This window comes from Mus musculus, chromosome 9 (genome assembly GCF_000001635.26).
Source record: "Mus musculus strain C57BL/6J chromosome 9, GRCm38.p6 C57BL/6J".
In the NCBI taxonomy this organism is placed as follows: Eukaryota; Metazoa; Chordata; class Mammalia; order Rodentia; family Muridae; genus Mus; species Mus musculus.
Genome location: NC_000075.6, coordinates 41,655,480 through 41,679,059, shown reverse-complemented (window position 1 = coordinate 41,679,059; position 23,580 = coordinate 41,655,480). Strand labels below are relative to the sequence as shown.

The 23,580-nt window shown below is 41.5% G+C and overlaps 1 long non-coding RNA gene across 3 annotated transcripts in view; it reads left to right on the top strand.

Annotated features, from left to right (window-relative positions):
* Gm35835 overlaps positions 1–23,559 on the top strand; it is an 81,949-nt gene extending 58,390 nt beyond the window's left edge. The window contains exons 3-5 of one of the 3 annotated variants that reach the window (XR_379295.4): positions 5,151–5,395; positions 13,123–13,257; positions 18,489–23,559. This is a non-coding gene — a long non-coding RNA (predicted gene, 35835). Of the gene's footprint in view, positions 1–5,150; positions 5,396–12,756; positions 18,452–18,488 lie in introns of those variants that run through there. The other 2 variants (XR_870648.3, XR_379296.4) reach the window with 2 other exon arrangements.

Genomic DNA, 23,580 nt, shown 5'->3' with positions numbered 1-23,580 from the left:
GTTTATTTCCTGATTCTACAGGATGAAATGTTCCAAGTTGAAGGAAATTGCTATAGAATTAGCCCAGTAAAGATTTACTGAACCAGAAACTGGGCTTTATAAAGACAGAAATCCCCACCTTTCCAAGCTTCTGAGCAGGGTGATAAAGTTTAGAGTGACTGAGTTAATCCAACAACTACCTAATTTTACAGAAAAGAGAGCTAACGCACAGAGGTGGAAGTGACTCCGTGAAGGTCATAGAGCTTGTCAAAACCAGACAGACACAAGTTTGCAACTCTGGGTTCCTGACTTATGAACTTTTTATTTGTTCCTGTTGTGTTTTTTTTTTCCTAAAAAAATCACTTTAAAAGTCATTCTTTATTTATTTTAGTTAAATTAAACCTTCTGCTACAGCAAGCAGGCAGCCTGGAGGAGTAGACAGTCTTAGGAGCAAGATATGGGAATCCATATAGATGAACATCAAGTTACAGTGGGGAGATAGCCTGGTAAATCCAATGCTCGTTGAAAATACTGTAAGCCAAAAGTATGTTTTGTACCCTAGCCTACTGACCACCAGAGCCTAGCAACACCATGGAACTCTTGTGACTACATGGCCAGTGAGAGCTGTGGCTGACTAGCATCCCAAGAGATACTGCTAGTCCTGAAAAGGGTCTGAGGTTAAAATTTTAAGTCTGTTTTCCACTGAATGTGTATAAGTTTCACACAGTCCATAATAAAGTTCAAACCTCAAGATTCAAACCATTCCATGTTGAGGATCTTCTGTATTCTCAGCCCCTCCCACTTCATCTCTGTGGCAGTGTTCAAGACGAATCATTATGGGAAAAATGCAATCAGCCAACATCCTCAGACAGCATCTTAGAGGTTTGTGTCAATGTGAGAGCCAAACTCATGCATCAGAGTCAGTAATACATGGGCACCAGTACATGGAAAAGTGTGATGAGAAGCAGTGATTGGGTGCCAGGGCATGGGTGTCAGTGCATGGGTGTCAGTGCATGGTAACCATGTATCAGAACCAGTGCATGGGTGCAGTGCATGAGTGCTGGTGCATGGGTGCCAGTAAATGGGCACCAGAATAATGGTACCAGTGTATGGGTGCAGTGCATGAGTGCCAGGGCATGGGTACCAATGTATGGTTGCCAGTGCATTGGTGCAATACCATGGATACAGTGCATGGGTTCCAGTGCATGGTTTTCAATGCATGGGTACCAATGCATGGGTGCAGTACAAGGGTGCAGTACATGCGTGTCAGTGCATGTGTGCTAGTGCATGTGTGCCAATGCATGGGTGTCAATGCATGGGTGCCAGTGCATAGCCACTTTTAAATGTGGAGCTTGTCTGGTACCATCTTTCCTTTGTGCTCTGTTGAGCCACAGTCTTTTCAGAGCTGTTTCACAGTCTTGGGCAGGCTCCTTTTCCCTGTCCTTCAGTGCGGCTGTGGTGTAGAAATCGTCTGTGTTTATCTTTACTCACTCCCCTGGCCATCTCAGGGGGGCTGCCCCCAATCAATGTCTTCTCACTCTTACTGCAGCATGGCAGCTGCTTCTGGAGTGACTCTAAGTGACACACTACCCTCTAGGAGCTTCAGATTTTAGATGAACAACACAGGTCTCATGAGCCCATTCCTGGTTCAGAGCTGGGGAGTGACAAATGGTTGCTATACAGTTATTAGTAAGATTACAAATATGCCAAGGCTATTATGCATAAAGTGGGCAGAGACATCTGTTGCTAGAGAGACATCCAAGTCATCACTCATCCTTCCAGCCCGGAGGGACCCATGTGACAAATGTGCAAACCAGAACACGGGGAACAGAAGTGATGTGTTTCTAACCTAGCACCAACAGAGAGTCAATGTCTTTTGAAGGTGGACGCAGCATGTACTGAAGATGAAGGAGTCTCTATAGGTCATTATTTGTGGGCTAATGTAGAACCCAGATCAGGCTAACCCATACTACAAATGCCACATGACAAGACACCAGGTCAGGTTTTCTTCAAATGACTGATGTTTGTCTGTGTTAAACGTGAGGATTTTCTTTCAAACTCGGGTTCTATTTTTCTTCTGTCTGAGAAATATGGCCTCGCCCGTGTGCTGACACATGTAGTTAAGAAGACTACTAAGGGTCCGGAGATGTATCTCAGTGATTCAAGCACACACTCTGAAATTCTAAGGCAAAAGTTCTCTTAAGCACGGAGATCAGAGGACTAATTTGTTGCCAGGGATAAGCTTTACTTAAAACATGTTCCATGAATTCAATAGCGCCATTAAAGCTTGAGGTGTTTTCATTCTAACACTTCATCTTTTAGCGGTCTTCATTTTTCATGTTTTGTTTATTTACTTATATTGTGTGGGGCAGGGGAAGGGGACTCATGTGGAGCCAGAGTTTAACGCTGGGTGGTTAGTGTCCTCAATTGTTTCCACTTTGTTTATGGAGACATGGTGTCTCTTTGAGCTTGGAGCTCACTGATTCAGCTAGGCTAGCTAGCCAGCTCACACTGGGGACCCTCTGTCACTGGCTTATGTGGAACTGTGTTAGAGACGGCTGTTCTGCCTACTCAGTATCTCATGTGGAGTCTGAGGATCTTGCAATACACATGCTTTAGCCATGGAAACATTCCCCTAGATCTATGGTATCTTACTACACATATCAACACAAAGATGGAGCTGCGTTTCAGAGACAGAACAAAACCAGACCCTAAGTTAGAAATAAAATCCTCAAGTTTAACACAGGAAAAAGAAATCAGTCACTTGAAGAAAAATCTGACTTGAAAAATTTCATGTAGAATAACAAAAACTGCAGTTTTACTCCAATGATTGCAGGAAGAAAACCTGTGCAAGAGTAGAATATGTTACACATAGTCCCAGCCTTCCATAAAGTAGATAATTGACCTGTGTTGCAGAAGGTAGTTTGCCTGACACTAGTTTCCACAGAGGTGCTAGTCTGATGCTCCTTTGCCTTAGTCTGTTGTCACAGTGAGCTCAGAGCAGGGAATTTCTACTGAGGTGCTCTTGCTAAGTTTCACTCACACACTGGGGGTGACTTGGCACACATGTGGTCATAGTGAAAACCTGCTTATGCTGACCTTCTTAATGTTGGCGCACTGGTTAACTAGTGAGTCTTTTCTTCCAGCTCTTAGAGCATAAGCAACCTGCAGAAGGGTCTGGCCAGTGGCCAGTCAGCCTGAGCAGAAAGCAGTGAGAGGTCAAAAAAACCAAAGCAGACAGGAGTCCAGATTTCACAGCCTGGATAACACTGGGAATTTCATTGCTGTTGGGCAAATGGCAAGGCAGAATTGGTCCAAGTGCTGTCTTTCCAGGGATGGAGCTCTGCCAGAAGTACCTTGCAGGGAGCCAACACCTTGAACTTGGAAGTTGAGGAGGGAATGCCTCTTTATCTGTTTATACGGGGACAGAATCAAAATCTGTAGAACTTACTGCTTCTCAGTGATACTACCCAGCAATATTTTCTATGTGTCTTTTCTTCCATTGCTCCTGGGTTCTGGTACACTGCAATCATGGACACTCGATCTTTCCTTGCATTGCATACAAAGTTAAGCAACAAACTGTAGCGCTTTTATGGGGGGAATGGAGAGATGCTGAATTCAAGCGCCTTGAAAAATTAACAGCAGTACATAAGGATGCAACCAGCGCACAGATGTGGACCCAGATGTAACAGGATAAAATGACAGTAGAACTGGGTGATTTACATTCGATCATGTTTGTGTTGCAAATCTACATTGGGTGTAACTTCCTTGCTAGTATCTAGCGGTTTCATATGAGGTGTGGCATCGCCTCTGAATATGAATGCTACATAACATTATATTTTAGGACACAACCTAGCATCCCACTCCTTCATCCTTTCTCTTCCCTACTTCTTTTTGATAGTTCCTTCCTTCCAACAGGAATGATTGGTCTGTGCAGTCATCTACTAATGCATTTTTGTCATAATAAGTGAATTTGGTCAATCTACAAAATTACATAGTTGGGTTAAGCTATAAAAATTGGATGATGATAGATTTTTTGCTATTGTAGAGACAACACAAAATAAAATATTAAACAACTTAATAAGGGTTAATGATTTATCATTTTGTGTTTTTGTTTGTGACATTGGTGTTAATGGTACTAACCTTAGAAGCTAGAAAAATCTCTTCCGTGGGTGAATTCTGTGGGCATCTGGGGTTTGGGATAGAGTTAACCAAAAATTATTAGGCATGCTCTTGTGTCTAAATATCAGTCACTTCCCCGAGCACTCTTTCCTTCCGTTGTCATTGTGGTGGTTTGAATGAGAGTGACCCCAGAGGGTCATATGTTTGAATAATTGGCTCCCAGTTAGTGAACTGTTTGGAAAAAATGAGATGTGGCCTTGTTGGAGAAGACAGATCGCTGGAGTTGGTCTTTGAGGTTTCAAAAGATGCATGCTGTTCCCAGTGTGCTCTGTCTCCTGCCTGTGGTCTGAGATGTGAGCTCCCAGCTGTTCCTACCACCATCAAGGTACTCTTGCTGTTGCTCCATCATCGCAGACTCTAACCCTCTGGAATCATACGTTCAATCAGGTACTTTCTTTTAAGTTACATTGGTCATGGTGTTTTTTTCACAGTAATAAAAAGTAACTTTAGAAAAAAACTTATATAGCTACTAAAGCTCAAAGAGACTAGAGCAATTGCATGCCCTGGTTTCCTGGGACGACCCTACTGTCCCTTGCCACTGCCATACCCCATTGATACTTTCTTAAACTCTCTAAAGTGTCTTAATTTCGAAAAACTGTAACAAACTAATCCACAAAGAGAAGGCATGATTGTAATATTGTATTTGTAGGTTTACCTGATTCATTGTTTCCTCACTGATTAAAAGGAGGGGCTACTTATTTGAGTGTGGTGGCTTGCTCTTATAATTTTAGCACTCAAGAAGCTGAGGCAGAAGAATCACTGCAAGTTCGCAGGTCATCTAAGCTACATTGTAATACTGTGTGGGACAAGGAGGCAAGGAGGGAAAGGAAGGGGGAGAGAGAGAGAGAGAGAGGGAGAGAGAGAGAGAGAGAGAGAGAATCTGAAACCAGGAAGCTTGGGTAAATAACCATAACAATTTCTCATAGTTCCAACGACTTCTTACAGATGTGCAGGATGCCTCACATCAAACCTTTCTCTCTGCTTTACAGGGCCTGTGTGGCTGTGCCACCAGCAATCTTTCAACACTGAAAAGGACAAAGAAAATCCATTACTCTGTTACAAGAAGAAAGAATTTCTATGGCAAAAAGGATGATGAGAAGAATGGCTAATGGGTTTACAGGAACTCTTAACACAAAGCTGGGTGTTCAGATACCAAGAGTTTGTAAAAAAAAAAAGAAAAAAATACGCAATCCAAGGCAAGCAGTCAAGGACCACAAGACAATGTGTGTATGAAGTAAGTCACTGATACCTGTTTAGGAATAATATGACAAGTTACAAAACATTCCATTTTGAGCCTCCTTTGCATCAATGAAGAATCATGAACTCTTTCCATTATAACATCTTCCTTTTGTATTCTGGTTTTTTTGTTTGTTTCTTTGTATACATCAATGTGTTTGCAAATCTTATATCTAGAATATGTTTTTCACTTCCTACAGGAGGTTTCCTGCAAAGCACGTTGCAATAGAAAAGCCGTGGCCTTTGAGCTAGATAGGCTCGGTATTAATCCTTGCTCTGCCAGTTATTAAAAACATGTGCTGCCTCGTATCTGTCTGAACCTGGTTCCCTCATTCATGAAGAAATGCTAACATTGTGAATTTAAAGGAAAAATATGAAAATTGGGTAAGGTAGTGAGGGCACATAACAGGTCTTGAGCAAGTAGGAGTTTACCTCTCTCCCACATCTGGTTCTTAAAACGTAGCTATAATGGGCTGTGGTGCTTGACTAGTAAGTGGTAGGAACACTTACCTTGCATGCCTGAGGCTCTGAAGTCAATACCCCACCCCCAACCCCTACCCCCAGTGCTGCTGTAAGAAATGGATTGCAAACACATGCCAGTATAATATTGTCATTATAAACCACATCTCTCATGTTAACAGCCATAGCAATAGCAGAGGGATTAGTAGAGGATGGAGCCTTGATGGGTAGCCACTGGTGACTTGATGGGTGACTTGATTCTTAATTCTACCATTAACTGACATTCTGAGGGGAAGAGGTTTAGTCTTCTGTGAGATGGGCTGTAAGTCCACTAGTTCTCCAGGGCTGAGCATAATGCTGTTTTAAAATGAGGATTAATCAGGATAACCTGTCTTCAGCTTTAAAGTCTAAGGCACTTCTACCCACCAGAATCTTCATGTATTTCATGCTTCGAGGAAGCTGGCTCCACTCTCATGTAGTATGGGTTTGATTCCAGATTCCACACTTAAAATGTCACCTGTGTCGTCTTGGCATTAGGGAATCTGAAAGGATTAGAGAAAATTCTGAGCAGCTGGGACCGCAGCCAGGTAGAATGCCTAGCAGGATTTTGGATTCATGTCTTTGATTGAAGCACTGGTTTGTTGTTGTTGTTGCCGTTGTTGTTGTTTTTTTTTAAAAATCTGGAAATGATAATCTCTTTTGACCTTAAATGAGGAGAATAGTGTTTTCTTCTGGAAACACAATACAGATAAAACAGAGGAACATGAGAAAGAGATTGTAGAGAGAGAGACAATACAAATCAGAAACACTCAAGGAAAACAAAGAATTGTGAGAAGACATGGGAATTGGTGGGAGATACTTCCTAGCATTATATCCCTTGGGGTGTATAGTTCGTGATTTTACTTCTGGGTCCCCGATTCCATTCGATTGGTCTGTATGTCTTTGTTTATGGCAGTACCATATTGCTTTAGTTCCTATGGCTCTGGAGTGTAATCTGGGGTCAGGCATTGTACTAGCTCCAGATTTGGACTTTCTGCTTAGTCCTTTCCTTAAAGTCTTTAGACTTTAAGTTATTTATGGAGATCTTGTCTATCTCCATATGAATTTGAGAATGTTTGCTAGTTCTGTAAGAACTGCCTGCTATTTTATTAATAAGAATTTGAGCATCAGATAGACACTGAGAGATCCAGGACACTGAGCTTAGTGCTGAATAAGGCTGTTCTCTGACTTCAAAAATGTTTATTACCAAAGTAGTGAAAAATTATACATTTTATTATATTATGGGCTACTTCCTGCTTAACATCGCTGTTGTCTTTTTCTAAAGTTCCATTTAAATCGAAAAATCTTTTAGAGATCTTCACATAGTCTTCATCGTTCCACTATGAATTTAAATGTCTGTTGTGTGAATTATCATGGAGCACGTGAACAAACTATCTGCTTACCCAGAACAGGTCTTCAACAACAGAAACCAGGAAATGATTCCACCTTGGTATGGCTTGGTGAATCAATTAGTTTATCTCATTCTTATGGGACTATGGGTGAGAGGGTACTTAAAAGATAATGAGCACCTTACAAGTGACTGTGCCACAGAAGAGAAGTATCCCTCAGCAGCTGTTAACTGCCAATTTATCCTTAGGGAGGTAAAGAAGGGTTGTGGCTCAACTCTAGCAACCACTAACTACCAATAAACACCCAGGTTAGGGTGGAGCCTCAGACCCCTCCCTAACTCCTTGATGAAACTGTTATGGGCCCAATGTGTGCAGTTTGCCTGTAGGGAATCACAGCTGTAGATAGTTCAGGTGGTAACAGCCAACAGCTTGGGGGGGACTATGTAACACAACAGAGTCCAAGTGAGGACATTTCATGGATAACAACTATTGGAATCTGCTTCTTTTTGTATAATTCAAACAGAGTTTACAGTGGGGTGGTAAAGAGACTCTAAATGATGCTCAGTGATCAATGGCAACAAAACTGGAGACTTTTCCCTAGAAGAGCACAAACTCATTGGCTACTATGGAAGACGATGAGCTGACAACAGGGAAGAAGCAGGACAGTACAGTTCCAGAAGTCAGATTTCAGTGGGGTCTTGACCACACCCAACACTGAGAGGTGATGGACTAGTGATAGAATGAAGATGAAGCCAAGTTGAAGTTCTAGGCTGTCCTAGTTTGCTTCCTTGTTGCTATGACCACATGATGACCAAAAGCAACGTGGGGAAAGGAAAGAGCTATTTGGTTTATTACAATCCATTGTCGAGGAAACTCAGGGCAGGAACTCAAGGCCAGAACCTGGACACATCACTGAAGCAGATACCCTGAGGAGTGCTGCTTATTAGCCATGCTTGGCTGCCTTTCATCTACTGCCCAGGCACACTCGCCTGAGCCCACAGTAGGCTGGACATCTTCAGATCTCTTTGGAATCAAGAGAATTCCCCATCAACATACCACAGGCCAATCCAAAGGAGGCTATTCCCCAAGAAAGAGTCTCTCTTCCGAGGTGTGTTGAGTTGACCAGGAAAGCTAATGATGGTGCTCAAAAGTCACAGAAGCTGAAGAAGTGTCGTGTTTAAGAGGAAAATTCATGGAACTGCCAAAAGTTCTTCCAAAGAACACAAAATCACATACAAAAGAGAACAATAAAGTCCTTTGTGAACAAGGCCAATCACCGGGGGCAGAAAGCCCAGCCCCTGACACTGTATATAAACTAAAGGTAATCGAACACTAAGCAAGACATATACATAGCAGCCAAATAATATGAAACCTGAATACATCACTATTCCTGTCCATTTATCCAGGAATATTGTGACATATGTGTTGCATGGGTTGACAAAAACTATTACCAGAATTCAGAGATGAATCTTTTGAAATATCAAAAGCAGCATCATGACCAATAAAGACCCCATCTAAAATAGATCATGTAGCTACTTCTCTATCAACATAGACCAAGAAAAGCAATAGAATTACAGATTATAGAGTCATACTATATGGTGCCTTTGTCCAACCTAAGTTTTTGTTTGATTTTTATTTGGCTTAGTACAGTAGTTTGAACATGCTTGGACCAGAGAGTGGCACTATTTGGAAGTGTGGCCTTGTTGGAGTATGGCCTTGTAAGAGTAGTTATGATTTTGTTGGAATAAGTGCATCACTGTGGGCATGGCTTTAAGATCCTCATCCTAGTTGACTGGAAGCCAGTCTTCTCCTAGTGGCCTTCAGATGAAGATGTAGAACTCTCAGGTCCTCCTGCATCATGCCAGCCTGGAGGCTGCCATCCTCCTGCCTTCATGATATTGGACTGGACCTCTGATCCTGTAAGCCAGGCCTAACTAAATGTTGTCCTTATAAGAGTTGCCTTGGTCATGGTGTCTGTTCACATGATGTTTGTAAAACCCTAACTAAGACACTTGGTGATAAGGCTTGAACTCAGGACTTTAAACTTAGTGCTCCCCAAGAACCAAGAAGTTATGAGTTAGCAAATAATTTCTCTTCTTCTTCAACCCCAAATATAATAATGAATTTCTGCCTTTTGAAGAGAAGTGGCATATATAAGTATGTATGTATATATATATATATATATATATATATATATATATATATATACATATATATATATGTGTGTGTGTGTGTGTGTGTGTGTGCCTTTGTTCCCTTCTACCTATATTATGGCTAACAAAGTGTGAAACAATTGCTAAACTAAAAGGTATGTGAGGTGATATTTGATGCCTGGAGTTAGAATGGAGATATTGCTACTGTCTTATGGGCAGTCTTGGCCATGATTGCTATGTCTTTTTGCTTGGTCAGTGCAATTCACATTTTATGTTATAAGTCTTCATAAACGCCTTAAAGAAGCAAGATATCTTTCTCATTCTCCAAGTGATTTATTTTATAAACTCATGGCTGTTACTACAACCTAAAGATGTAGCTCTGTGATAGAGTACAGGATGCCATAGTTCTAATCCATCACACACACACACACACACACACACACACACACACACACACACACAAACACACTTAGGGGTGTGAAGAATTTACTGGAATGCTTGTCTTTCCATAGGCTAATAGCAAACAAAGAGTTAAATCTTTCACTTTGAAACTCATGTAGATTTTAGGCAATCTGAAGCTAAGGAAAATAATCTTTAAACATCATGCCTTTTATTCCAAGAATCAACTACGTGAAATAAAAAATAACTTTTTTACTTCCTGACTTGAAATGCAGAAGTGCCAAGGCCTAGAAGATTCCAAACACAGTACAGAGAGAACAGATGGGGATGTAAGCAGCACTGGGAAAGTCTGAGAAAAGGAGCAGGGGAAAATGCTAGAAATCACAGACACTGGTACCCAAGTGAAGATTGTCTTTGATGGGCTCCACTGTAGACTGGGCATGGCCAAGGAAAGAAGCAGTGAGCCACCACCCCAAAGAGGAGATGTACACCACCACCTCTAAAGGCTCTGGAACATGAAGGGAGAAGGGAAGAAAAGGATGTCAAAGCCAGAAGATGAGCAGCTTTATGGAATGTTGTCTTCCAGACATAACCTGGCTGATGCACTCATGCACCCACAGCAAACTTGCACACGATCAAGCCAGTCAACATTCCAGCATGAATTGAGAAGGACCATCAATATTCCAGTGTAAACTGGGAAGGATAATCAATATCCCATCATAAACTGGTATCTTAGTCAGGGTTTGTATTCCTGCACAAAACATCATGAACAAGAAGCAAGTTGGAGAGGAAAAGGTTTATTCAGCTTACACGTCCACATTGCTGTTCATCACCAAAGGAAGTCAGGACTGGAACTCAAGCAGGCCAGGAAGCAGGAGCTGATGCAGAGGCCATGGAGGGATGTTACTTACCAGCTTGCTTCCTCTGGTTTGCTTAGCATACTTTCTTATAGAACCCAGGACTATCAGCTCAGGGATGGCACCACCCACAATGGGTCCTCCCACCCTTGATCACTAATTGAGAAAATGCCTTACAGCTGAATCTCATGGAGGCATGAAAGGGAGGCTCCTTTCTTTCTGTGATAACTCCAGCTTGTGTCAAGTTGACACACAAAACCAGCCAGTACAACTGGAGAGGACCATCAGTGTCCCAGCATGAACTAAAGAGGAACTCACGAGGTTCCATCCTTAGCTGAGGGAGTGTTGCCAACACCTTTTCTTCTCTTACACGATTCCACAGACGTGGATGTCCAGTCTGAGCAATGACAATGGCTAATGTTTGCTAAAGTTCTACTATGTGTTAGACGTTTTTGTAGGTGCAATTAACTTTCTAAGTTAAAGTGCTGGTATTTAAGACTCATGCTAACATTTCATACCACTATTGAAAAATCAGAAACCAGGAATTACATATCTACATTGTTCTTCTGCTCATTGGAAATAACTTCACATAGGATGCTTTCCTCAGAAAAATCTGCTCGAGTGTACCTGGGAAGGAATTCATTGACATATACAGCAAGGTAAAAGAGGGAATTTAAAGATAAGAAGGGAGAGTTATTAAAATAATAATAAAATATATACAGAGGTAGCATGCTTAATGAGCATGGTAGAATTGAAATCTTTGTCTATAGAAGGAAACAGTTCATTAGAAATAGAGAAGCTGGGCTTTTGTCTGGTTCCATCTTTACTGGAGTAATGCAGAACCTTATACAAGTTCAAACTTTTTGGTACTATCTCGGCACAATCACAAAAAAACCTCACCCAAAGCTTCTGTAAATAGAAAATAGTAGATGGGAAGGAATGTAAAGATGTGTAAGTGAGCAAGCTCACTCCAGAGAGTAAACATTGTGTCTGAAGTCACAGGATGCAAAACATAGACTGCCCCAGTAAGTTCTCCAGGAGCCATTAGTTAACATAATGGAGATATAAGCAAAGATAATCAATGCAAGACACATCATAACAGAGCAGAACTCGCTCCACTCCTCTGTACTTGGCCCATTGGTAAAGGCACAGGATCCATTCTGTGTACAAACTCTCATTACTTGTTAGAGGCCTGGATTGGAGTCTTATGTAGAGATGTCAGAGGCATTGTTTAGGCGAGGCAGGAAAGAGGGAGGCTGGACTCAAATGGATCCAGGTTTAGCTCTCTTTCTCCTTCTGTTTTAGCAGACAAATAATCTGTTGCAACTTTGCCGCTTCTCTTGCATGGCTTGGCTCTGTACCCATGCACCATTTTGTTCTAGGGGATGCCTAGACGGATTCTTCACAGAGACCCGTGAGTTATTACTACCAAAAATAAATGTAGGATACAAAGGGCAGGGGAAGAGGTAAAGCAGTCTTTCAAACTCCAAAGCCGGTTGAATTTTCTAAGAATTGTATTAAAAAATCTTCCTTTGTTTCTGAACCATATCATCATGGGATGACTAAGTCTCTGCTTTCTTTGTGTACATAAAGAAACCTTCCAAGCACACTGTGCTTGCTGTTACACAAATGTCCTCATATATAGTAACCTATCGTAGTGTCTGGCAAACGGTAGTTATTCAGTATAGCCATACACTGCAAGATTCTTCTGTTTGAATTGTCCACAGGTATGATGGTGGTCCCATAAGATGACATGGTCTAGTGATACCATAGCCATCTTAGTTCTAAGCCTGGTTTGGTTATATAATAAAAATGCCTAATGACACATTTCTTAGAAATAATGCATGATAGGATATGTTTTCCTCATTGGCTGGCAATCCTGCTTTTTTTTTTTTGAAGTTTATATGGTAGACAAAAGGTTGTCATCATAGAGATAATTGGAAATGAGGGTCCAAAAGTCATATACCCGTGAGAACTCCCGACTCCCCTCATCTTTGAGGACACCCCTCAATACTTACATTTAACTTTATCGTTTCCTTTGAAGCTATGCACTTTAGGTATATGTGTTTTCTTATTATTTTCTCTGTTTCTCCTTCCCCCAAGTTTCTTCAGCCCTTGGAATTCCCCACAATGGTGACTGACACCCACATTTATCTAGGCACTCCCAACACCTGGGGATTAAAGAATGCCTTCCAGGCTACCAGTTTGAGTAAAGACTATTGTGACTATAGAATCTCGAAGAAAAAAATTACCATGAGGAGGCACACTGGAGATACATCCTGTTTCCTGAAGAACCTATGTCTACAACCCCTGTGGTTGAGTTAGTTGTAATAGCCAAATCAGGAGGAACGTCTCTGGGTGGGAGGGCCCTCAGAACACCCACTTTCCAGTTTCGCTTTATTGTATGGCCAAGAAATGGAAACCACCAAATGTTTCTTTGCCTTTATTTTGTATGGTGGTTCCCCCTAGACTTCCGGACCTCTCCATGACCTTTGCTGCATGCATGAGGAGAAACGGCCTGCTAGAACAGATCTGCAAAGGATTGCTCTGCCTGAGGCTGCCTGAGCTTACAACTGCAGTCTGAAGGGATAAGGAACTTGAAAGGTGGGTATCCCACTTGGACTCTCCAACCTCCCGTCGGACATTTCAGCTGAATGGTAACCATAATGGGTATAAGAAAGAACAAAGCCATTTCCCAAATCTGCCTCCCCCGCCTCTCTCTCGCCCAGTACGCCATGCTTCCTGTTTCCCTAGTAATGAAAATGTGTTCATCTGTCAAGGGGAAAGCTGCCCCACTGTCTTAGGTGCAGAGAACTCCAATCACAGCAGCTGCTGGGACCAGACCGAGAGCCAAGCTCCTCATTTGTTTTGGCTAACACTGAAGAATCCGTTTAGGCATCCCCTAGAACAAAATGGTGCATGGGAACAGAGCCAAGCCATGGAAGAGAAGCGGCAAAGTTGCAACAGATTATTTGTCTGCTAAAACAGAAGGAGAAAGAGAGCTAAACCTGGATCCGTTTGAGTCCAGCCTCTCTAACATATTCTCCACTTGCAACACAGATGATTTCCTCTAATATCGCTCAACAGGTGCTAAACTGTAGCTTTGCTGAAGATTAATCATGCAGCCTTGGAAACCACACTAAAAAATACCAAGACGGCTCCCAGGATTTATAGGCTCTTTCTCCAGAGTACTCAGCACAGAGTATATATAAACAGCATGCATAGTATTACACATATGTATATTAAATGTATAGTGAGTCCTTGCCAATGCAATCCTGCGGAAAATCTCATTGCCTTCTGTATCCACTAGGCACTCTGTGCATGTATGAAGTACATTGCATACCAATAGGAAATTATGCTTGCATGTGCATCTCCTCTTAGGTTATGTGTTTTTTATGCCGTGTCTTTCACTGAACTCTCATTTTATGAAGTAGACACTCCAGACATATGTATGTTAGAGCCTGTGCTTGCTGCCTCCAACTTCTCCAATACGTATCAAGTCAATCTCACAATGTCTCTAGGGAGGACACAGTGAACATGGTCATTCTGTTGAAAAATTTCCAGCACTGTTTATATTAAAAGCTTCACCGAGTCCCCTGTTTTGCTATATTACAAATAAAACCCAAGACTGTGTAGTTTTACATGATTCAGACTGTTCACGAAGTGAAGTCCACGCTACAGGTCATTTAGTAGACAAGCGATGAAGGATGTAGAGCCTGGGAGTAAGGCGAGGCTTTGCTTTTCCCCTAAATTGGCCAGAATATGGATAACCTTGAACTCTGGTTGGATGCTGATAATCTGATTAGAGAGGGAATTATGAAGGCAAACTCTAAGCAAGATGGACAGACAGAGAAATATCTTAGGATCCTTAAGTGACTCAAGAACTTTGAGGGACTATCCCAAATCTGACTAGGTTTTATAAGAGTGTCTTCATGGGGACAGTACAGCGTGTGTGGGCCTTTATCTTAAAAAATACCCAAATAAGTACTTTTCTGGGACAAAATAAGCCAGAACCCAGTCATAATGGGCGGAGGGAGTGATAGAGTCATAGTGGGCGGAGGGAGTGGTAGAGGTGTTCTATCTGAATTTCTAAGTCTTAGGACAAGGCTGTGATCTAGAAGGAATAAAAGAACATGCCCACTGGGTAGAGACTCTATTCTGAACAAGCTCCAGACTGGGGAGCATGGAGGGTAGAGTCAAGCTTGTAAGCCCCTCGTGATTAGATCTTCCTCCTTGAATACTCTCCTTCCAGAGCCACAGTGCTAGCCTAGCTGAAGCTCCCACAGCGACAGCCCTCTGCTGTGAGGAAGAGTAGTTTTGTACTTTCTTGTGACTGGAAACAACCAGTTAATTCTGTCCAGACCCACCAAGAAGAGGGAAGAAAAAAAAATCCTTTCATCTTGACCCTTCCTATGTATCTCCTGCTTACTTCCCTAGGCTGAGTCATACTTCCATATTATTTCAACAGGAAAATGGGCAATTTCTTTTACTTGATACGTTGTGTTCTATCCACAAATTGATCTGATCCCATTTGGTTGGAATTATTAAGTACAGTAAAAATAATGGGATACTATTGTGTTATTTCTGGTTTCGTTTCTTCCCACACCATGACATCTTGGCACTGATGAAAACTGTTCAACGTTCGGATCATTGAACTCCATCTCGATAAATATTGGATTTAGTAGCAGGATGCTAGAGCAAAGCTTTGCTATTTCAAGATGGCCACTTGGCGCTCCATTGTCAGAGCCTGTCTGGGGTGACATCTCAAAGATCAGCATTACTGGAGCAAACACAGAAGAATGGTAGACTTATTCAGCATAAAAGTGACATTTATGTCAAACAAGCATGGATTGAAATAAACGATTCATTTACAAGAAGCCCACTGCATTTAGCAGGAAATTCTGCATAATGCATGCAAACCTGTGCTAACACCCCAGGAGCCAAGCTCTGAATTATTACCAAAGAGTTCAACTCAACCCAACTCAACCCAACTCAACCCAACCAAAGGCATTACAAATGTGCATGTGTAAAAACCCAAAGTCTCTAAGACAAAAGGCCTACATGGCAGGTGTCAATATTGCACCAAGGCAGCCGTGGGAACCCACAGTCGGAGTACTGCAGACTTAAAACTGATTTGTTCCAGTGAGGCTCTCAAATATCAAATGCATGCGTTTGCAAAAACTTCGCCTGTTTATTTAATTCTTTTAAGTATGTCCTTATAGCTCACTGTACTTCCTTGAGGTTGAAATTTAGTCCTCTGTAATGGAAGGACAAAACTTGGAAGAACTTGATGGGTTTTGAACTTCTGACAAAGCATATTTAAAGGGGCCCTTAAACAGTTGATAATTCTTACCTGACACTGGAGCCTGGACAACTAGGATGTGAATTCATTTGGGCTTTAAAACAAGAACTTACTTGTGTCAATCTCAGGTCCTTCTTGGTTGCTCAGCAACATTGTGTGAATCTGGTATTACAGTGATGGACTACTTTCGATAAAACTTTAGGAACCATCTGTTAGCCTTGAATACCATGTTAAGAGAGGAGTTTTTCTAAGATCTTTTGATACAAAATCCTCTAACATTGCCAGACTTTTAAAGGGAAGGCTGACCACTGTCCCCCCTCCCATATGAGTGTGTCAAGGATCTTGGGGTACAGGGTATTACAGTGATCACTGGATCTGTCACAGACAACTTTTGTTGAAACTTGCCACTGTCCATATTTGAATCTCCAGGTGATAACTGTGAGGCTGTTCACAGTTCTGATGAGCTTTGCTGCCTTCAACTCATGCGTACTCTGGGTTTCCAGAGAACTTCTGTCAGTTACCTTTGTCTAGATTTTACATTAGAAATCTAAATGAATTATTTACCTTAAAATACCCCCAATAAACTTAGAGAAGTTATGGAAAACACACACACACACACACACACACACACACACACACACACACACACACACACGTGAAGATGTGCTTGCTAGTTGAGTCTGAGTCTCACCATCGTCCAGGCTGGCTTTCAATTTGCTATGTAGCTGAGAATGGCCTTGAACTTCTAAACCCCCTATGTCTATCTCCCAAGTGCTAGAATTACTAGCATGCATCACCACATACACCTTACAGGGCACATTATTGTGAAAATAATTATTTTGCAAAACACTAGCGAGAAGTTGATTAGTCCATCTTTTTACATTTTTTCCAGAAGCTAGAGTGAGGCTGTGCTCTCTCTGTAGTGATGTCACAGTAATAAATATGTCATAGTGAAAAGGTGACACACAGCTTCAAGGTGTTGGTGAGAATAGCTCTGTCCCTCATGAACGATCGAGGAAAGAGGATACCCAGGGACTCCACACGACAATTGAAAAGTTTTTAGACATAAAACAGAGGCCCAAACAAGCAATTATATCATTATGATAAATTTTTTTCTGTGATGGATGAGCTAGGTAACCTGGTTTGATTGTTACACAGTGTGTAAGTATCTCAAAACTTCACAGTGCATTCCATAAACACATGGAAGTAGCAGGTAATAACTGAAAACTAAGGGGTCTGGTAAGATGTCTCAGCTTCTTCTACATCTATTTTGTAGGCATGTGCACTTGCGAGCATGCACACAGACACAGAAAGACAGACAGACAGACACATGCAAAAATATAATAAAAATAATTTTAGTGTTACTTGAATGATTATTCCTCTCTTGTTCCTGTTTTATAGACAATAATAGATACATAATGGATATGTCATAGATATATGATAGGTAGATAGATAGATAGATAGATAGATAGATAGATAGATAGATAGATAGATGATAGATAGAAGACAGATGGTAAAGAAAACAGTACCGACACATGATTAAAGGAAGACAGAATATAGATAGGAAGACAGAAAAGTAGATGGTAGATAGATGGCATGTAGAAAATAGATAGTTGATAGATAGATAGATAGATAGATAGATAGATAGGTAGATAGATAGATAGATAGATAGATAGATAGATAGATAGATAGATAGATAGATAGAGTATAAGGCATTGCCTTTATTTCCTAAGTAAGACCACTGAGGCAGAAGATGACTTTCCCAGAGTTCTACAGATTACAAATGATAGAGGCAGCTTTGGACCCTACAAGCAGCCTTATCAGTGGCTATAGACCATCTTAGACCAGTGGTGTAAGCAGAGGTGATAACGGTGACTGTAACAGCAGGAGTCCTGCTTAACACTTAGGAAACAAGAGCCTAGAAAATTGTGGATGTGCTACATACAGGATCTGCTCTTGTCCTCACAACAGGACATATCACATTATCATGACCAACATCACCACCATCCCCACTGTCAGGAGTGGCAGCACTGGATTGACAAGGAGCCTGTCTTACCTAGAATTGTAATGAATATGTAAGCCCTTACATTTTAAAGTTGTACTATTACTGTAATGAAAACATGACATATGAGCACAGAGGACTGTGTGGTCTGACACTTCATTTGACTTGCATCATGACCAAAGAAGACACATGGCTTTTGCAGAAAAGACCTCTCTGGAGTGGCCTATTTTTACTACTTTCTGAGTGAGGTGTTCAAAGTATACCAGTCCTGAATGGCAGAACATTGGGAACCTTGAGACAGACTCTGTGACTCACTGTAGGGATGCCTTCAGGACTGCGGATGTGAGCAGGCCGAGTTCCTTATTAAGTGATTCATCCGTCTCTCTGTAGTCGGGTAGATTTCTTTTCACGGTTTGTGAAATTTTCTTTCATAAGTTTTCTGTCTACTCTGTATAAAACCAGCAATATCTTTGTTTTCCCCAGGAAAAATCTTTGTCCCCTTATAACTTATATTCCATTCTGTTTTCTTAGGTGTCAGGCCACCACAATAACATGCACTGTTTGTGAAATGGGAATAAATCCCATCTGAGTCTAAGGACTGTGGACAGATACCATGTCTGTCCACATAACTTGTTTCAGACTCTTCCCCTGCTCACTTCCTTCTGAGTGGCCTCTCCCGTGCAAGTGTGGAGGCTAAAGAAGAATCAACTCTCCAAGCAACCTCGATGAGAGAAACGAGCTTTGGATACTTCGAAAGCCTCCATGCCGTGGACCAGGAAGATGACCTGCTTGCCACCCTTTCCCCTGTGTTTATACATTCCAGAGTTCTGCTCTTAAGTATACTTTGAAAACTCCCTTGGAAGAAACCAAATATGCCTTGTTCCAGGGTTGCTTTGAATGTTTTCAGCTTGTAGTCATGGTTGACATAACCTAATTCAAAACATATTGGAAGCACAATGGCACCAAACCTGGGTCGGGAGCCTCAATGTTTCTCTTGAATGGGTTCACTTGTTTTCTCTTTTGCTGTAATTTTTTTTTCTCCAAACTCACAGTCAATGTTTATGATTTGTATCTGAGATATAGCTTCAAAAATAGGCATGCTGCTAAATTTATGCTAAAGGAGGTAAGAAGAAAAAAAACTAGATAAAGAACAGGAGAGAAACAGGGGGAGAATAAAATTGAACAGGCAAAGAGGAGCCGGTGAGAAGTCCCAGTAGAGAAAGAGCTCGCTGTGCGAACCTGGAGGCCTGCGTTTGGTTCCTGGACCCCATGTAAAAATGGAAGGGAAGAACTGAAGATACATAGCTGACCCCTGACCTCTGCATGTCAGCCGTGGTGTATCTGTGTGACTGCATACATTCATTACACACAGGAAGAAAGTAAAAAAGGAACATTAAAATAGGAACCAAAGATTTACTAGACTAAAATTGATCCTAGAAACAATTTTCGGTACTGGTCCAGGGCATTGATTGACAGGCAAAGCCCCCCATTTGCATCCTTAGGGACACTGAGATGGTCGAGCTGGCTCTTGCATGTCTGCCTGGGCATCGTGTCGTCATGCGAAACAAGTCTGTCCTCCATGCATAACAGTGCAGCAAGTCTTTGAAAAATATCAAAAATAAAATTTCCATGTGATTTCCCCCAAATTTTACTTTGGGATCTATATATCCAGAACATTTGAAAGCAATATCAAAGCAGATAAAGAAGAGTTATTCACAGTAGCTAAGAGGTAAACATAAGTCAGATATCCATTAACAGATGAGTGGATAAATAAAATGTGGTACATGTACACATGTATACACATGGAACTACTATTCAGCCTTACAGAAGAAGGAAAGTTTGAAGCATGCTAAGGCATGGATGTCTGTTAAGTGGAATAAACAATCACCAAGGGAAAATTCCACAGGAGTCCACTCATGTGAAATATCTAGACTAGTCACATTCATAAGAAGAAAGTAGATGGGGACTTGAAGGAGTAGGGAGCTATATGAGGTACAGTGGGTGCAGTTTCTGTGTGTAAGGATGAAACATTTTGGAGCTGTATGCTGGTGAGAACCAAAGACACTGAACATGGTCAGCCTTATACATATGACATTGCTTGGCTTATTTTGTGCTGTCTTAGTCAGGACTTTGTTGCTCTGAAGAGACACCGTGACCATGACAACACTTATAACAGAAATTTTTGTGAATATTTTATTAAAATTTTTAGGAATTTTTTTAAAGTTGGCACTTTAGATGGATTCAATAGAGTGCATACACACACACATATATGTATATACATATACATATACATATACATATACATATACATATACATATACATATACATATACATATACATATACATATATGTATATATGATTTGGGTAAATTACCTTACTTAGACTGTGTTAAGTATTCACCTAACTACTAACAAGCTAGAGGTTTGTTGACAAAGCCCAGTGTGAAACCCTACTGTCATGACTCCTAGCTCTGTGTAAACCCTTGCCCTTTAAGACCAATTCCTCAGGCAAATCTGGAAGAAGAAACTGGGAAGGCTTAGGGAAAAGCTTGGACATACTGCTCTGCCACAGAAAGAAGCCCTGTGCTGTGAGTGGTCATGGAGGTAGCTCCTTGGCTTGTGGCTGAGTATCTGCATACACTGTGTTTGTCAACAGTTCTAATTCTACAGGTGAGAGAAAGGGCAATCCATCTGGCTGTGAAGGGGCTTCCCCTCCCAACCTAGCCACCTCCTTCAGCTTTCTTGGTCCACCTGGGAAATAACAGTCAACTGTTTTCTGCTGGCCCCTCCCTTGCCACCATCCTTCTTGGAGAGGCTAGCAATCCCAGAAAGAACTTGTAATGGGGTGAGGATGTTTCTGATGCAGGCTGAAACAACATCCTTTTCTACATTTCAAAGAAGATTTTCAGGTATACCAGATGGTGAGTCAAGTGCTTCAGGAATGGCAGCATCAAAATGCGAGGCTTTGTGGTTCTTCCCCAAGTGTTCGGTCTTACTCTTGTAAGAAAAACAAAACAAAACAAACAAACAAACAAAAACAACCAACCAAACAAACAAACAAAATAGCAAATGATAAAGGCACAGAGGTGTTGGCAGTCTGATAAAACTTTATTGATAGGCACACAAATTTGAGCTTCATACGATTGTTATGTATCTCAAAATATTAAAGTTAAATTTCTCTTCATTTATTAAAAGTACAATGTCAACGTCATTCTTAGCTCACAGACTATAGTAAAAAAACAAAACAAAACAAAACAAAACAACAACAACAACAACAACAACAAAACAGACTGGACTGGACCAAGGTGCTTTTATTTGCTGATCTCTGGTCTCATAATTTTAAAAACACAAAAAGTGCCTCCTTCATTCTTAAGAAGGAAGGGGATTTGTTCAAAAATATTTTAGCACAGCCTGTGAATAAAGTCTATAGCTTATGTGATCATGAAGGCTGAGCTTAGAAGCTCCGTGTTAGTCATAAGCCATATGACCTCTAACTCCTGTATCTTTTCATCTACCGATAAGTTGACTCCATTGGGAGCTACCCAACAGTCACTGTGTGGATTCAATCCGTTCAATGAGTGAAGACTGCTGAGCTGCACGGCTACTGTTTGGGGCCTTCTCCTACAAGCTGCTGTCAGGCCCTTTGCACCGTTATCATGTTGAGTCCTGCCACATTTGATAAAGAGATTGCAGCTACTGGAGACATCTTGTTTGTCAGGGGTCAGAAAATACTTCAAAGTACTCTGAAGTGAAATAGACTGAGAGGAACTCTGAAGCAAGAATGTCAGTCCATCTTCTCCCTTTCCCTATGCAGATAAGAATTAGATCTAAAAGGATGCTCTCTGATAGAGCCTCCCTGAGGCTGCCTGGGAAAGAGCACTGTGAACTAAGAACCCAAAGAAGAGGAAGAAGGTAGTATGAAGAGGCCAAGAGCAACTGGAGCCTTCCTGAGTCCCTTTCCCATTTCCAGCTCATTCCTATTATATATAAGCTTCTGTCCAATCCCCCTTTTCCTCTTCAATTGACATTGATGTATTTATGTATCTATTTATTTGGTGCTTTGTATGTCTGGGTATGAGTGCATTTTTGTGTGTAAATGTGTGTGTGTGTGTGTGTGTGTGTGCATGATTGTGTGTGTGTGTGTGTGTGGTTTGCCCACATGCATGCCATAGTAAATGTATGGTAATCAGAAGACAGCTTTCGGGAGTCAGTGTTTTCTTTCACCACACAGGTTCCTGGGATTGAACTCAGGTCATGAGGTCTGATGAGCAGTCTTTAACCAGCCCAGCTGTCCTCTTCACTGCATCTTTCTACCATCAGGAAACTGAAAGACAAAGTTCCCCGAGTCTACAGTTCCTTCAGTCCCGAGGCTTCCGTGTTGTAGAACTCTGTTGTGTAGACCTTTCGTCTTTGTCTTTTGTCAGTCTTTGGTTGTAGGAGGGTCAGCCTTGGCCTTCACAAGAGGGAAAGATTACATTCTCTTCCTTTGGGGCTGAAGGTGAGCAGCAGGCTGCCTCTAGCCTGGGAATCCTCAGCTCTGCTCTAAGCTCTTTCCTGCCCCTCAAACTGCTCGCCTCAGAGCCTCTTGTGAGGAATAAGGAACTTCCCACAGCTTCTGATAGTGTCAGTCACACATTTGCTGACAAAACTCCGGTCTGCCTTTCCTCCCCTTTCCCTGAAAGAGCTCTTTCTCTTCCTGCACCTGTCTCTAGAGTGTCGGCATTTTTTTTTACAGCGGGAGTCAAGGACATCTATTTTTTGGTTGTTGTTGTCTCCTCTAGTTCTCCGCCTTTTCACTCCTGGCTATAGTGCTGCTAGTGAGCTCTGGCCTCACACACTGAAGTCCCTCAGCTGTTTCTCTGATCCTTATAACCTACCCATGAGGCAGGCCTGAAAGATGAAAAATTAAGGGGCAGCAGAAAGACAAAGGAACCCCTCACCGTGGAGCCTGGTTGAAATTTCATCTGAAAGGTGAGAATTTTGATATAGTTAACAAAATTCACTGTAAAGATACCCTATATTGAAAAGAAAATATTTAATTGCCATAGAGCTATTTCAAATTTTAAAAAAGGCAATCATGCTTATAGCCAATACATACATGACTCGTGAGTTTGTTCTTCTCCCTTCCCCGGTCGTAAGCCTGACATTTTCTGAGACTCTCACAGATAAATTTCGAACTGTGTTTACAGTCAAAGCTTGTCTTCCCTTCATTGCAGCGTGCATGCTGCGAGAATTCCTGACCCTTTGACCCTTTGTGTTTTCATCTTATCAGCTCCTTAGCTAGTCCAAGGCTCTGCAGAAACCACCCTATGATCTCACTTACTAAAGAAAAGAAAACAGAACGATCCTTAGAAACCCTTAGAGCAATGGAAACTGCAGAAGCTACCCAAACTCTCCATACAGCTCTGTTAAGATGCTCAATGGTTACTCTCTTCTACATTGAGTAGTCTGTTTTACTTAAGCAATCTCCCCTCCATTGACACCTGTGCTCAGATCTGTTGAAACTTTCCCTCGGGGCTGGCAAGATAGAGCAGGAGACTGTTCAGTCGGCAAAGTGATTGTCACTTGCAAAAATATTAAATATTAGTCTTTTCTATCATATACTGTAAAACTTGTAATTTT